Source organism: Diachasma alloeum, unplaced genomic scaffold, assembly GCF_001412515.2.
Source record: "Diachasma alloeum isolate Michigan unplaced genomic scaffold, Dall2.0 Dall_scaffold_00965, whole genome shotgun sequence".
Taxonomy (NCBI): Eukaryota; Metazoa; Arthropoda; class Insecta; order Hymenoptera; family Braconidae; genus Diachasma; species Diachasma alloeum.
Window position 1 is genome coordinate 120,928 of NW_021681082.1, and position 13,347 is coordinate 134,274.

At 41.1% G+C, this 13,347-nt stretch overlaps 1 long non-coding RNA gene across 1 annotated transcript; it reads left to right on the top strand.

Moving 5' to 3' along the window:
- Positions 1 to 3,864: 3,864 nt before the first annotated feature.
- On the top strand, positions 3,865 to 4,600 carry LOC107045508. Its single transcript, XR_001461452.1, has 3 exons — positions 3,865 to 3,948; positions 4,210 to 4,365; positions 4,493 to 4,600. It is a non-coding gene; the product is annotated as an uncharacterized LOC107045508 (long non-coding RNA).
- Positions 4,601 to 13,347: the final 8,747 nt, after the last annotated feature.

The window sequence follows — 13,347 nt, forward strand, 5'->3', positions numbered from 1 at the left end:
TCTCCAGTTTTCTAAAAACTTTGAATTAATGTTCCAGTTTTGTAAACAAAATCGAGAAAATTATTGAGTTTTTGGGAACGTTTTAAAAAATTCTACGATTTTCTAAAAAAATTCAAGAAAATTCAAGGTAATTCTCCGATTTTCTACTAAATTGCATGAGGTTCGCCGATTTTCTCATAAGTTCGGAAGAATTCTACGGTTATCTAGGAAATTCGATGAAATTCATCGATTTTCTAATAAATTCGGGGGAATCCTCCAGTTTTCTAGAGAATTCGACAAACTTCTCCGTTTTTCGAGAAAATTCTCCAGTTTATTAAAGAATTTGCGAAAATTCTGCGTTTTTATAAAAAATTGGAGAAAATTATCCAGTTTTCTGAAAACTTTGAAAAAATTCTCCGGTTTGCGTTTCAAAAAAGAATTTTTGATTTTCAATTATCTCTCAATCTACTTTCTACGTTTTTGAGAACTGAGAATTTGATTGTTTTTTTTTTGAAAATAGCATTGTTGATTCTCAATGATTCTGAATTAGAGATGCAAAATGACAGTCATTTTTGAGATCGCGTCATGTGACCAAAAAAGGACGGTCATGTGACGCACGAATTTCGTAACCACAAATGATCGCCACAAATAATTTGTAAGCAAATTGTTGTCAAACCATCTATATGGATACATAATGACGGTCAAACTCATTTCTAATTTGTGATTGTCATAAATAACATAGCTTCATCTGTAGATAGATGGAAAATGACCGTAATATTGATTTAAAAATGTACATTAGGCTAACGCAAAATGAATTCAAAGAAAAATTGATAGTAAAACAATGAGCTCGCATCTGTATAGATAAAAAATGACTGTCATTTTTTCTTGACCAATTGTGACGGTCATAGAAGGGTGGGGAAATTGTGACAGTTGTGGAAAACGTCTCGTCATATGACCGTCAATGACAGGTCATGTAATGCATTCGCACCTCTATCTGCATCTTATTTAAAAAAAAAAGAATTCTCAACTCTGTGGAAAAGTTGAGTGTAAATTGAAAGGCAATTGATGATCAACAATTCAATTTCCAAAATGCAAATCTAAAAATAAATTGAGAGATAATTGAGAATCAAAAATCCCATTGTCAAAAAAAAAATCCAGTTCTCAACTCTCAGAAAAACTGGAGATTAGATTGCGAGATTATTCAGAATCAATAATCCAATTTTCAACTCTAAAAAAAAGTTGAGAGTAGATTGAGAGATTATTGAGAATCAAAAATTCAACTCTCAACTTGCGAATTGAGAGTTTTTGTGAATTGAGAGTTAGATTTTTTGTTTTTGAAAATCGGATTTTTGATTAGAGAATCGGCGAATTTTCTCAAAAATTTTCTATATTGTAGCTTTTCCCGAAATTTAGCGCAAACACGGTGAGTTTCACTTGTTTTATTGTTTTTGTCAATTATCATGATTATTATTATTATTATTATTATTATTATTATTATTATTATTATTATTATTAGTGTTATTAGTGTTATTATTATTGTTACGGCTATAGGAAAGTGCAATACAGTGTGTTGCTCTATTTCCACGAGTGGGAGTGAGATGAAGGAATGCTTGGTACCCGTGGGCCCTCATTGGGTTACACCCCTGAGCTATCCGCTCGACAATTCTCATTTCCATACGCCGAGTTTCGGGGGTTTCAGTGGCGCCATCTGACACATTTTTCTATAACTGAGCGAGACAGTATGACGACAGCTGATCGCCTCAATTCCGATTCCACTGATTGTGAGAGTTAGCGGCGTCTAATCCCTTCGGGACAACTCCCGAAAAATAGTCAAAAGTAGTTCTTTTAACGAGAATTAGTTCGCGAGAGTGTCTAGTGTGTGTGAAAATTGGAATAATTGTTTATAACTTTGGATATTTACCGTCGCCATATTGACAGGGTGTCACGCGAGTGTGATGTGACTAGGGGAGATGGTGGTGTTTATTTTGCGTTATTTTCTAGTCAATATTAAAAATATAAAAACCTTTTTCCCCCCTTCAAGGCACCATTTCCATTCAGAGGCAATAAATTATCTGTTTAAAAAAAAAATCAGATTTTTTTATGTAACCATACGGTCGTAATTAGTGGAAACGGAAAATGTTTTTTTTTTACAATTTTCTGGGGAATTTTCTAGGGACATGTCGGGCAAAAATCCATCCAACCGGGCCTTAAATTTGTTCATCATTCTGACGTTAAACTCAGAGAACAGATGAGGACACAAAAAAAAATCTAATTATTAATATTTCTTTTTTTTTGCGTTGTTGGTTTTTTTATATTAATCTAATTTTGACTTAAAAGGAATTCAAAGGCTTCCGATAATGAATAAAATTTAAATATTGAATGGAATGACTCAAACAATTTGAATTATTAAATACCATTATTACCAAAACTTGTAAAATCAGAGGAAAATTTTATTGGATTAAAAGTCAAAAAAATTCATGTTAAACAAAAATCTCTCTTTCTTTTTATTTCTGGATTACCTAAAAACACTCACCATTCCCAGCTATTATCTTAACGAATAGGCTAAAATAGGTGAATTCAATACTCGTATTTCGGGATTTATCAAAGGTAAGTCTATGAAATCATGACGTAACAGAAGTATGTCCATAATTCTGCACACTAATTCTTGAATTAATTTTTAGAAGCCAGAGGTCATAATTCAGGCAAAATTGTCAAAGAATCAGAAGAAGAAACTGAAGAAGAAGATCGCCAAAAATAAACGTTTATCTGGTGAACAGCAGAGCTATGAAGCATTAGGCAGAAAGGTACGTACAATAGTACTGCACTATCAATATTCTCCTTGATAATGACGATCAGGGAATCGAATAGCCTTCCGACTCCATTTTCATAAGTCTGAACCTTTGTTGAGCTATATCAATTCGATGCAAAATGAAAAATTATCATTGAAATTCATTGTACAAGGACTCATCTTTGTGTTACACTCGTGTTGCAGGATTATTAATGTGATCAGGATGGCAGAGAGCAGGTTGACTTAACTCAAAATATGATCACTGCCCAGCAGTTGAATAATTCTGAGCTGGAGGACTCCCTAACCCAGTCGAATGTGATTGTTAGGCACCGACATGAGGTATTAACTTGCGCACTTTTGCTAGACTTCTGATTGAACTCATGATGTTGAATTCCAGTATCTTCTTAAAATACAGTCCTCAAAAAATATAAATTGGTCTGAAAGAGGTTCTTCCCTTAATACTTAATACTTATTTATCACATTTTCAGGATACAACACAGAAAACGTCAACAGAACAAAGCAATGATCAAAACACTACCCTCAGAAATTCTTTGGCCAATGATTCTGCTACCGAGAGTATTTCAAAAGACCATGAGTCACCACCCGAGACGGTAGGTGAATGGTAGCATATAGTAGTCTCCTACATGATTGTTACCCAAGAATTGAGTCTCCTGCCACCTCACGCAATTTTATTTCTATTCTCTCGAGTACAATCGAGCTATATCAATAAAAAAGAATTATTTGTCTGCACACAATGGTTCGATTGGTCCTAAATACTTTTTCAGGTTAGTGACGTCTTTGAAGATGCCCAATCAACACTATCATCAGACGGTCGTAATGCATCTGCTCTGAAGAGAAAGTCTCCACCCGATGCAGATGAGCCGGTCGACCGGCACACAAAGGTATTCACTGCAATATCCTTGATAAACTGCTAATTAGACTTTTTTTTTATATGCTGCTCAGATTGAGTACGAATTTTCTCAAAACGTTCCAGTCTCTAAAGATAATGATAGGCCCAAAGAATTCCTTACCGAAATTCTGCTTAATCATAAGGCAACTAATTTTCAGAAGGCAAATCAACAACTACTCCAGAAAGCTGGACATTGAAGCGACGCAAGGCCTCGTGCGATGATTCTGGAGTAGACACTAACGTGAGCGATCGCAGAATATTGCAAGAGCAGGTATGTACAATGAGATGACATAGTAATGCTCCTTCCCCATACCTGCTATTGGATTAAATCCCCTCCAGTCTTGTACCATATTTTTATTTCATTTTTTAACGTGCTCTTGATCTCTAACCAATTGAATTGATCGACAACGGGAGTTTTATAAAATGTAAATTTGGTAATAGCTCACATCTCAAGCCTGGCCGATTGAACCATCACAGCCCTTATCCCCTTCGTACACTGTACCTTATTTCTTTCTACGATGAATTTTTACAGAATGATGACATAGTGAAGATTAGGAGAAGTCAAATTGAAAAACTTGACGATGCTCCACAGGAACTATCTCCACAGGAAGTAACAGTGTATGGGACGCCTTCAAAGGCCAAAAAATTGAAAATTTTGTCAGATGTATTGTTGACAGAGAAATCCCAGGTATTTGCTTTCATTCCCCCAATGCCCTGTTCGTTAGATGTAGTATGCCGAATTAGAGATCTTCTGAAAACACTCCATTTTCAATTTATCTCTATAGATCGATTGTTCAGTTATTAAACATTTTCAGGTAATACAATCGCTTTCTTGTGAGGGAAATGGAACTGAAAGAAAGAAAAAGTTCTTTAGCAGAAACTCCGGTGGAAGAACGGATTTGAAGATTTCGAAGGCATTATCAAAAAAGGTATGGACTCTTCACTAATTCACTTTTACCCCAGACGAGAGAGTATAAAAGAATTCTTGAACAAGTACAGGAGTACCGGTTTGCGTAAGTCAAGCTCCACATTTAGAGCCCTCACCCAGGGCTCCCAGGGGAATTTTCACTAGATTCCATAGTAAAAATCTCACAACGGGAGATGAGCAATTCCACAGGATGACATTTACGACTTCATTGAAAGCGAGAAGGATCCATCAGACCAAAACCTTGAAAACCTCTCCGTGAAGATCTCTAGCGACCCTTCGCGTGAAACAACTTCACCACTTGGACCGAGTGAAGAGGACAGCGACGAGCAACACCAGTCATCTTCATCGTCCGAGGTGGAGTCGATGACGCTGAAACTAGCAGACGATGCTGGCAGACGCAGGAACGGTGGGAATGAGCACCACTGCGTGCCTCGCGAGGGGCACTCGCCGCTGTAGCCCGCAAGCTAGTCTCACATATGGTCGTTTTATCATTACTGGGGCCTTAATAATTAGATGCCTCATTGGGAATTTGATAAATAATATCCACAATATGGAAGAATAAATAAGTTCTAAATATTTATTATAAGTTTTCCACTGACACGCATATTACCATTTTTTAATTTTTTAAGGGGTGGGGGTGGATTTCCGGAGGTTGCAACGACAGATGGACTCGAAATTTTTTTTAGGGTTGCGGAAGGAANTTCTCAGTATCTTTTAACCATTTTTTACTGGTGCGCATATTAAGATTTATTAAATTTTCAAGCAGTGAGGGGTGGATTTCCGGGGCTAGCAACGACAAATAAACTCGAAATTTTGTTCTAGGGTGAGGGAGGAATCCCCCTAGGAGGGCCAATGGTCAAATTCAAGATGGGGGAGTTTTAAATATTTCTTATCAATTTTTAACTGGCGCGCATGTTGACATTTTCAGCATTTTCAAAGAGTGCAGCTGCATTTCGGGGGGTAGCAAAGACAAATGAACTCCACATTTTTTTGGGCGGTACGATAAGAACCTCCCCATAAGGAGAAATGGTCGAATTCGGGATGGGGGGTTCTCAGTATTTTTTAGCCATTTTTAACTGGCGCGCTTATCACGATTTTTAAAGTTTTCAAAGAGGGGGTGGATTTCCGAGGGTAGCAACGGCAAATAGACTCGAAATTTTTTTCTCCGGTGATGGAGGAACCCCCCTAGGAGGGCAAATGGTCAAATTCCAGATGGGGGAATTTTAAATATTTCTTATCAATTTTTAACTGGCGCGTATATTAAGATTTTTAAAGTTTTCAAGGAGTGGGGGGTGGATTTTTGGGGCTAGCAACGACAATTACACTCGAAACTTTTCTCTGGGGTGAAGAAGGAACTCCCCTAGGAGGGCAAATGGTCAAATTCAAGATATTGGAGTTTTGAATATTTTTTATCAATTTTTAACTGGCGCGCATATTGAGATTTTTAGTATTTTTAAAGAGTGGGGCTGGATTTGGGGGGGTTAGCAAAGACAAATGAACTCGACATTTTTTTGGGGGTTGGGGAGGAACCCCCTTATCAGGAGAAATGGTCTAATTCGGGATGGGCGGTTCTCAGTATCTTTTAACCATTTTTTACTGGTGCGCATATTAAGATTTTTTAAGTTTTCAAGCAGTGAGGGGTGGATTTCCGGGGCTAGCAACGACAAATAAACTCGAAATTTTTTTGTTTGGGTGAGGGAGGAACCCCCCTAGCAGGGTAAATGGTCAAATTCAAGATGGGGGAGTTTTAAATATTTGTTATCAATTTCTCACTGGCGCGCATATTGAGATTTTTAACATTTTCAAAGAGTGCAGCTGAATTTCGGGGGGTAGCAAAGACAAATGAACTCCAAATGTTTTTGTGCGGTACGGTAAGACCCTCCCCATGAGGAGAGATGGTTGAATTCGGGATGGGGCGTCCTAAGTATCTTTTAGCCATTTTTAACTGGCGCGCATATCAAGATTTTTAGTTTTCAAAGATTGGGGGTGGATTTCCGAGGGTAGCAACGACAAATAAATTCGAAATTTTTTTCTGAGATGACAGAGGAACCCCCCTAGGAGGACAAATGTTTAAATTCAAGATGGGGGAGTTTTAAATATTTCTTATCAATTTTTTACTGGCGCGCATGTTGAGATTTTCAGCATTTTCAAAGAGTGCAGCTGAATTTCGGGGGGTAGCAAAGATAAATGAACTCCAAAATTTTTTGGGCGGTACGGTAAAAACCTCCCCATGAGGGAAAATCGTCGAATTCAGGATGAGGGGTTCTCAGTATGTTTTTGCCATTTTTAACTGGCGCGCATATCAAGATTTTTCAACTTTTCAAAGAATGGGGCTGAATTTGGGAGGATAGCAAAGACAAATGAACTCGAAATTTTTTTGGGGGTTGGGAAAGGAACCCCTCTATGAGTGGAAATGGTCAAATTCTATATGGGGGAATTTTAAATATGTCTCATCAATTTTCAACTGCCGCGCATATTAAGATTTTTAAAGTTTTCAAGGGGTGGGGGTGGATTTCTGGGGGTACCAACAACAAATAAACTCAAAAATTTTTTTAGAAGATGAGGGAGGAACTCCCGTAGAAGGGAAAATGGTCAAATTCAAGATGGGGGCGTTTTAAATATTTCTTATCAATTTTTAACTGCCGCGCATATTAAGATTTTTAAAGTTTTCAAGGGGTGGGGGTGGATCTCCGGGGGTAGCAACGACAATTACACTCGAAATTTTTTTCTGGAGTGAGGGAGGAACCCCCCTAGGAGGGCAAATGCTCAAATTCAAGATGGGGGAGTTTTAAATATTTCTTATCAATTTTTACCTGCCGCGCATATTAAGATTTTTAAAGTTTTCAAGGGGTGGGGGTGGATTTCCGGTGCTAGCAACGACAAATACACTCGAAATTCTTTTCTGGGGTGAGCGAGGAACCCCCCTAGGAGGACAAATGATCAAATTCAAGATGGGGGAGTTTTCTTATCAATTTTTAACTGGCGCGCATATTGAGATTTTTAGTATTTTTAAAGAATGGGGCTGGATTTGGGGGGGGTTAGCAAAGACAAATGAACTCAACATTTTTTTGGGGAGTTGGGGAGGAACCCCCTTATGAAGGGAAATGGTCTAATTCGAGATGGGCGGTTCTCAGTATCTTTTAACCATTTTTTACTGGTGCGCATATTAAGATTTATTAAATTTTCAAGCAGTGAGGGGTGGNTAGGGTGAGGGAGGAATCCCGCTAGGAGGGCCAATGGTCAAATTCAAGATGGGGGAGTTTTAAATATTTCTTATCAATTTTTAACTAGCGTGCATTTTGAGATTTTCAGCATTTTCAAAGAGTGCAGCTGGATTTCGGGGAGTAGCAAAGACAAATGAACTCGAAATTTTTTTGAGGGGTACGGTAGGAACCCATCTATGAGGGGAAATGATCAAATTCGAGATGGGAGGTTCTCAGTATCTTTTATCCATTTTTTACTGCCGCGCATATTACGGTTTTTAAAGTTTTCAATGAGTGGGAGTGGATTTCCGAGGGTAGCATCGACAAACTTGGAATTTTTTTAAAAGTTCAGGGAGGAACCCCCTCAGGAGGGAAAATGGTCAAATTAACGATCCATGAAATGGTCCGTGTACTACGTACAAGTACATTTTTTACTTGTCCCAAGTAACAAAAGTACTTCTGACAAGTAATTTTTCTACTTGGTCTAAGTAACATACGTACTTGTGACATTTGTTACTTGGGACATGTACATAATACTGAGGTACTTGACGGGTAATACTTGCATTGAATTGTTTTGTTACTTCGACGAAGTACAAAAATGTGCCTTTTCTTCAGAACTGCCTTGGTAACGGGTTCAAGTATTTTTTCGACTTATCAGTTTTTTTTTGTGTCGCAACTATATACCCGGCCGGTTTTTGAAATCAGAACCTGTCGTATGTGAGGCAACGAACTTGCCCACTGTGTCAAGCCACCGGGCATATTCAAATTTGTACGTCAATTTCTTTCTTTCAATTTCTGAAAATGCAGTTAGCCGAATTCATTATTTTTTTAATGTTCTTTACAATGGTGGCTGAGACGGGGAGCTTGGATGGCGATACGACGCGGACGTGCATTCTCCTTCGGCGATATTTTCTCGTAGATTAAACAGTGATTTAAAGCGTGCAAAGTGCTACGAATTGTTGAATAGTATTGCTGAAGGGGCAAACACGCTCGGGAAGTTGTATTCACGGGCGGTGTACAAAATAGTGAAAGACAGAGCTGAAAAGCAAAGACGGGCAAGGGTACATGTTATGCTGCGCCAAAGGGGGAGACCCGCCAAAATCCTCCCGTCAGGGGGAGAAGGACCCGGCCAATAAAAAAAAAGAGCCACGCAATGTAGAAAACCGGGATTTCAGAAAACCCGACCCAGGAGCAAAGGACACAGAGACAACGACATTACCGACACAACGTAAGAAATTGGGGGAAAGTGCCAGATTAGTGAAGAAAGCCATGATGGACGGAATAGCAGGACAGATGCTCAAATATCTCGAGGAAAAGACAATCCCAAGCGAGGAGGCGGCACACGAGGGAAGAAATGACTCAAGCAACATCTCGGGCCTCTCCGACCTTTTCCACGCGTGTGATTCCCTGGAGGGAGAGGATGGGGACATCACAATCGTGAGCCTAGGGGATTTCAATAGAGGAAATTCCACAGTGATGCACTTCACCCTACTGTCAATCAGGAAAGAAGATGAAGAGCAACACAACGAGCAACACTTTCAAGGACAGAACAGGAATTTCATGGAGACCCCGGAACAGAACGAGTTCACCGGAGATAGTGACACACTACACACACTGGATGAGCTGAAAGACATAACTCTGGAAGAAGCTGAACACTAAGCTGACAAAGACAAGAAAAATGAAGCCAGAATAACGAAACAATTCGGAGATGACTTGGAGGTGCTGGAAGAAAGACCTACTACGCGAGCTGGAATAGGTTCACGGAAACTTGACCAACAATGGGCAGAGATCCAGATGAGTTTTCAAAAGGATGTAAGGGAAAAGCTCAAGGAATGGAACATAGCTTAACAACCCTGATGCTAAGGGAAATCCACGAAACTAATGCGAATGTTCAAAAAATCCTGGGAGGTCAAGTCGAGCTATCTAGTGAGGAAAAAAATAACCGTAGATCCCTGCCAAGGATCCTGGATAGAACATTGGCGCTGCTGGATCTTAGAACAGACAGAGGGCGGCTGGAAAAAGAACTGGCAGAGCTTTGAGGAAGAGCAGCAGCAGAATCAGAGGAGTGGCTAACGGAAGCCGATACCTAGAAAGGGCTAGCCCTACAGGAGGTGAAAGCCAGAAGAGACGAAACCTGGAACTGGAGGTTGGAAAAAGAGAGACTGAAGCCACAGCTATTGCAGAAGAAGAACTCAAAAGATACCGGGCGCGTGACGAGGACCGAGAAGTCTAGCTGGAAGCTGCAAGAGCGAGGGAAGGGGACTTCACAACGGAGGATAATCGCTGGAGAAGGGGAGCGTGCGCAGTTGCCCAGGAATACCAAGATCCTGTAGGCACAGGTCCTTCACACGACTTTGCAAACATACATCGGGTGGAAAGGCTACCCCAGGAGAACCCAAGATTGTGGGATAGGAGCCGCAGAAACGAATCCCCACGTCGCAGGCATCCCCCACGGAACGCCCCTCCGCACAGCTCAATCCCAGCCCCAGAAGCACTTGGAGAGCAAAGCTGGGCGAAGGAAGTGGAGGAGAGAAATGCACGGAAAAGAAAAATATACGTAATAGGACTGGGAGCTACAGGGAGGGCGGCCAAAGCCGAACTTCAGAAGCTTTTATGGAGAGAGGCAAGAATAGTGGCCCCAATCCAGGAAGTAACCAAATGTGGCCATGGGATCCGCGTTGAGTTGAAAAATATGAAGGACAAAGTCGATATAATGAAACTCAGTGGGAGATGGGGAGGGATGGGCTATAAATTCGAATACGACTTCACGTATAGAGAGCGAGAGGTCCAGAACTGGCTGAAAACGCTGAAGAGAGAGCAGGAACACATGGAAGACAGAGTACTCCTGAGTACTCCAGAGTACTCCACAACCGGCGGGAATATGAGACAGTGGATTTGAAGGTATAAAAATGATAATCTGGAACGCGGCAGGTGGTAGGAAAATAAAAAAACTCATGGAAATTCCTGAAAGAATTCGATGTCATCATAATACAAGAGAGCTGGTAGGATCAGAGAAGAGACAGAGCAAACCAGCAAACTGAACAAAAAGCAAACTCGGCATTAAAAGTGAAGAAGAAAGGCAGGGTAGCAGGAGGAACACTAGCTGGAATCAGGAAAAACCTCAAGCTAGACTGGAAATTGGAACTGTGGAGACATGGCCTAGTGATCGAGCAGCTGAAACTGGAATACGATGTACCACTGAAAATAATAAGAGTCTACAATAATGTAGGAGTCTCTTAGGTGATCAGAGACATCAACCGACACCTGGAATCGTCCACCAATAGAGGGGAGGCCATTTTAGTGGTAGGAGACTGGAACGCCCGAACGGGAGAACAACATGGTATGGATGAGGATGAGCTGGAGCGGTACCACCTAGCAAAAAACTCACAGGATAAAAAGGTGGATCCAGAGGGGAAACAGCTGCTGATACTATGCGACAACTTCGGTTTGATGGTGGTCAACGGATGCGTCAAGGGAGACAGAGAAGGTATCAGGATCACACACATCGGAAAGAATGGAACTCAATCATCAATTAACCTGGTTTTAAGAAACAGACCGGAAGTCAACAAAATAATAACTGAGATGGAGGTCGTTCCACGTCTGAATTAGGTTCATATGGCGATAACTCTTCAGTTAGTCACTCCAGCGTCGATTTAAAATAGTTTCAAAGTAGCCGATAATAGATCCAACACAAAAGCCCAACAACAAGAAAAGCTAATATGGAAAGAGGAAAAGCGCGAAGAGTACCACAAGACAACGCTGGAAAAATGGGACGATTAAGAACACGGAGACGGTCCGGAGTTACGTTGGAAAGCCCTGAAAGAGGCAATCCGGCAGGGTGCTACGGAGCAGGGTATGCTGAAAGATGCAGACGGTAGAGGAAAACCACGGACTTGGTATGACAAGGAATGCTACACGGCCAGGAGAGAAATGTGAACAGCACTGAAGATACACCTAAAAGAATATATATGTAGAGGCAAGAAAAAGAAGCCAGGAAACGTACACAGCAAATAGGCAGCTTTGAGTAGAACAAATAAAAAACGAGGTACGTCTTAGCAGGAACACGTCAGAACACTGGAAGGCAATTAATAAAGTCAGTCCAAAAAGGATGAAGGTCCCACGGGTTGAAATAACGGAGGAAGATTGGGTGCAACACTTCAAGTCACTCCTGGGTGCAGAGTCAGAACCTGCTACAACTGGAGTAGGAGACCACCTCCACAACCGGAGAAACACTCCCCAGGACGACCCGGAGGAACTCGATGTGCTGAATCAGGAAATTTCGGAAGAGGAATTGAAAAATGCCCTCCGTAAGTTAAGCAACGGCAAAGCCCCAGGGGAGGACGGCATAAGAGGAGAATTCCTGAAGGCCTTACCGGACAAAATGAAGAGCGAGCTGCTTACGATAGTCAGGATATGCTGGGAAGAAGGAAGCATCCCTGACGGCTGGAAAACCGGAAGAATTTATCCGATACACAAAGAGATGAGGATCAGGCAAGAAATTGCCGAGGGATTTCACTGCTGGCCCTAGGCTACAAGGTTCTAACACAGATAATCACCTCGAGAATAACCTCCTGGCTGGAGAAAGAAAGGAAACTCAGAGAGAGCCAGGCAGGCTTTAGCCCAAAGAGAGGAACAAGAGACCATATTTTTGTGCTGAACGCATTAATTGAAAACACACTCAAGGAAAAAGGAACGAAGCTGTACACCTACTTCATAGACTTCATGGCTGCCTTCGACCTAGTAGACAGGAAGAAACTATGGAAAAATTGAAAAACATTGGAATTAAAATGAAAATATTACAACTAATTAAAGGAATCTATGACGAGTCCTGGAACGACATCATCACCGGAGGAGGAATCTGAAAAGTTTAGAACCTGAAAAGGAGTACGTCTGGGCTGTCCGCTAAGCCTGGTGCTCTTCGGCATCTTCCTAGATGACATAGACGAAGCTTGGGAGATATCGAAGACTGGTGGAACCGTCATTGGAAAAACCAAAATATACGCACGAAAATACGCAGACGCCATAGCCCTGGAAAAAAAAAGTAACAGAAAAATACGCGAAAAAGAACAAGATGGAGATTAATATCGCCAAGACAAAGATCATGATCTTCAGGAAAGGAGGGAAACGCACAGCAAAAGTGGCACATGAATGGCAAGAAAGTGGCGATTGTTAACTCCTTTAAGTACTTAGGCTTCTGGTACACAACAACAAACTGATATGAGCACCATCTGAAGAAAATGGCAGGGAAGGCATAGAGGGCAATCAACTCATGCTGGAGACTGACTAACAGGACAGGAACGGACACGCTGAAGGGGAGGCTGTTCCTGTACGACACCCTGGCCAAATCGGCCTGGATATACGGGATTGAAGTGTGAGGCTGGAAGAGACACGAGACAATCGAAAAATTACAGTCGAGATTCGTCAAGATGGCCATGGGGCTCAGTCCTAACACCTCAGATTATATCTGGAAACTAGAAGCTGGAAGAAAAAGTCTGTAACTGGAGGCGTTTCAAAAGGCCGGAAGGTACATGCTGGAAAG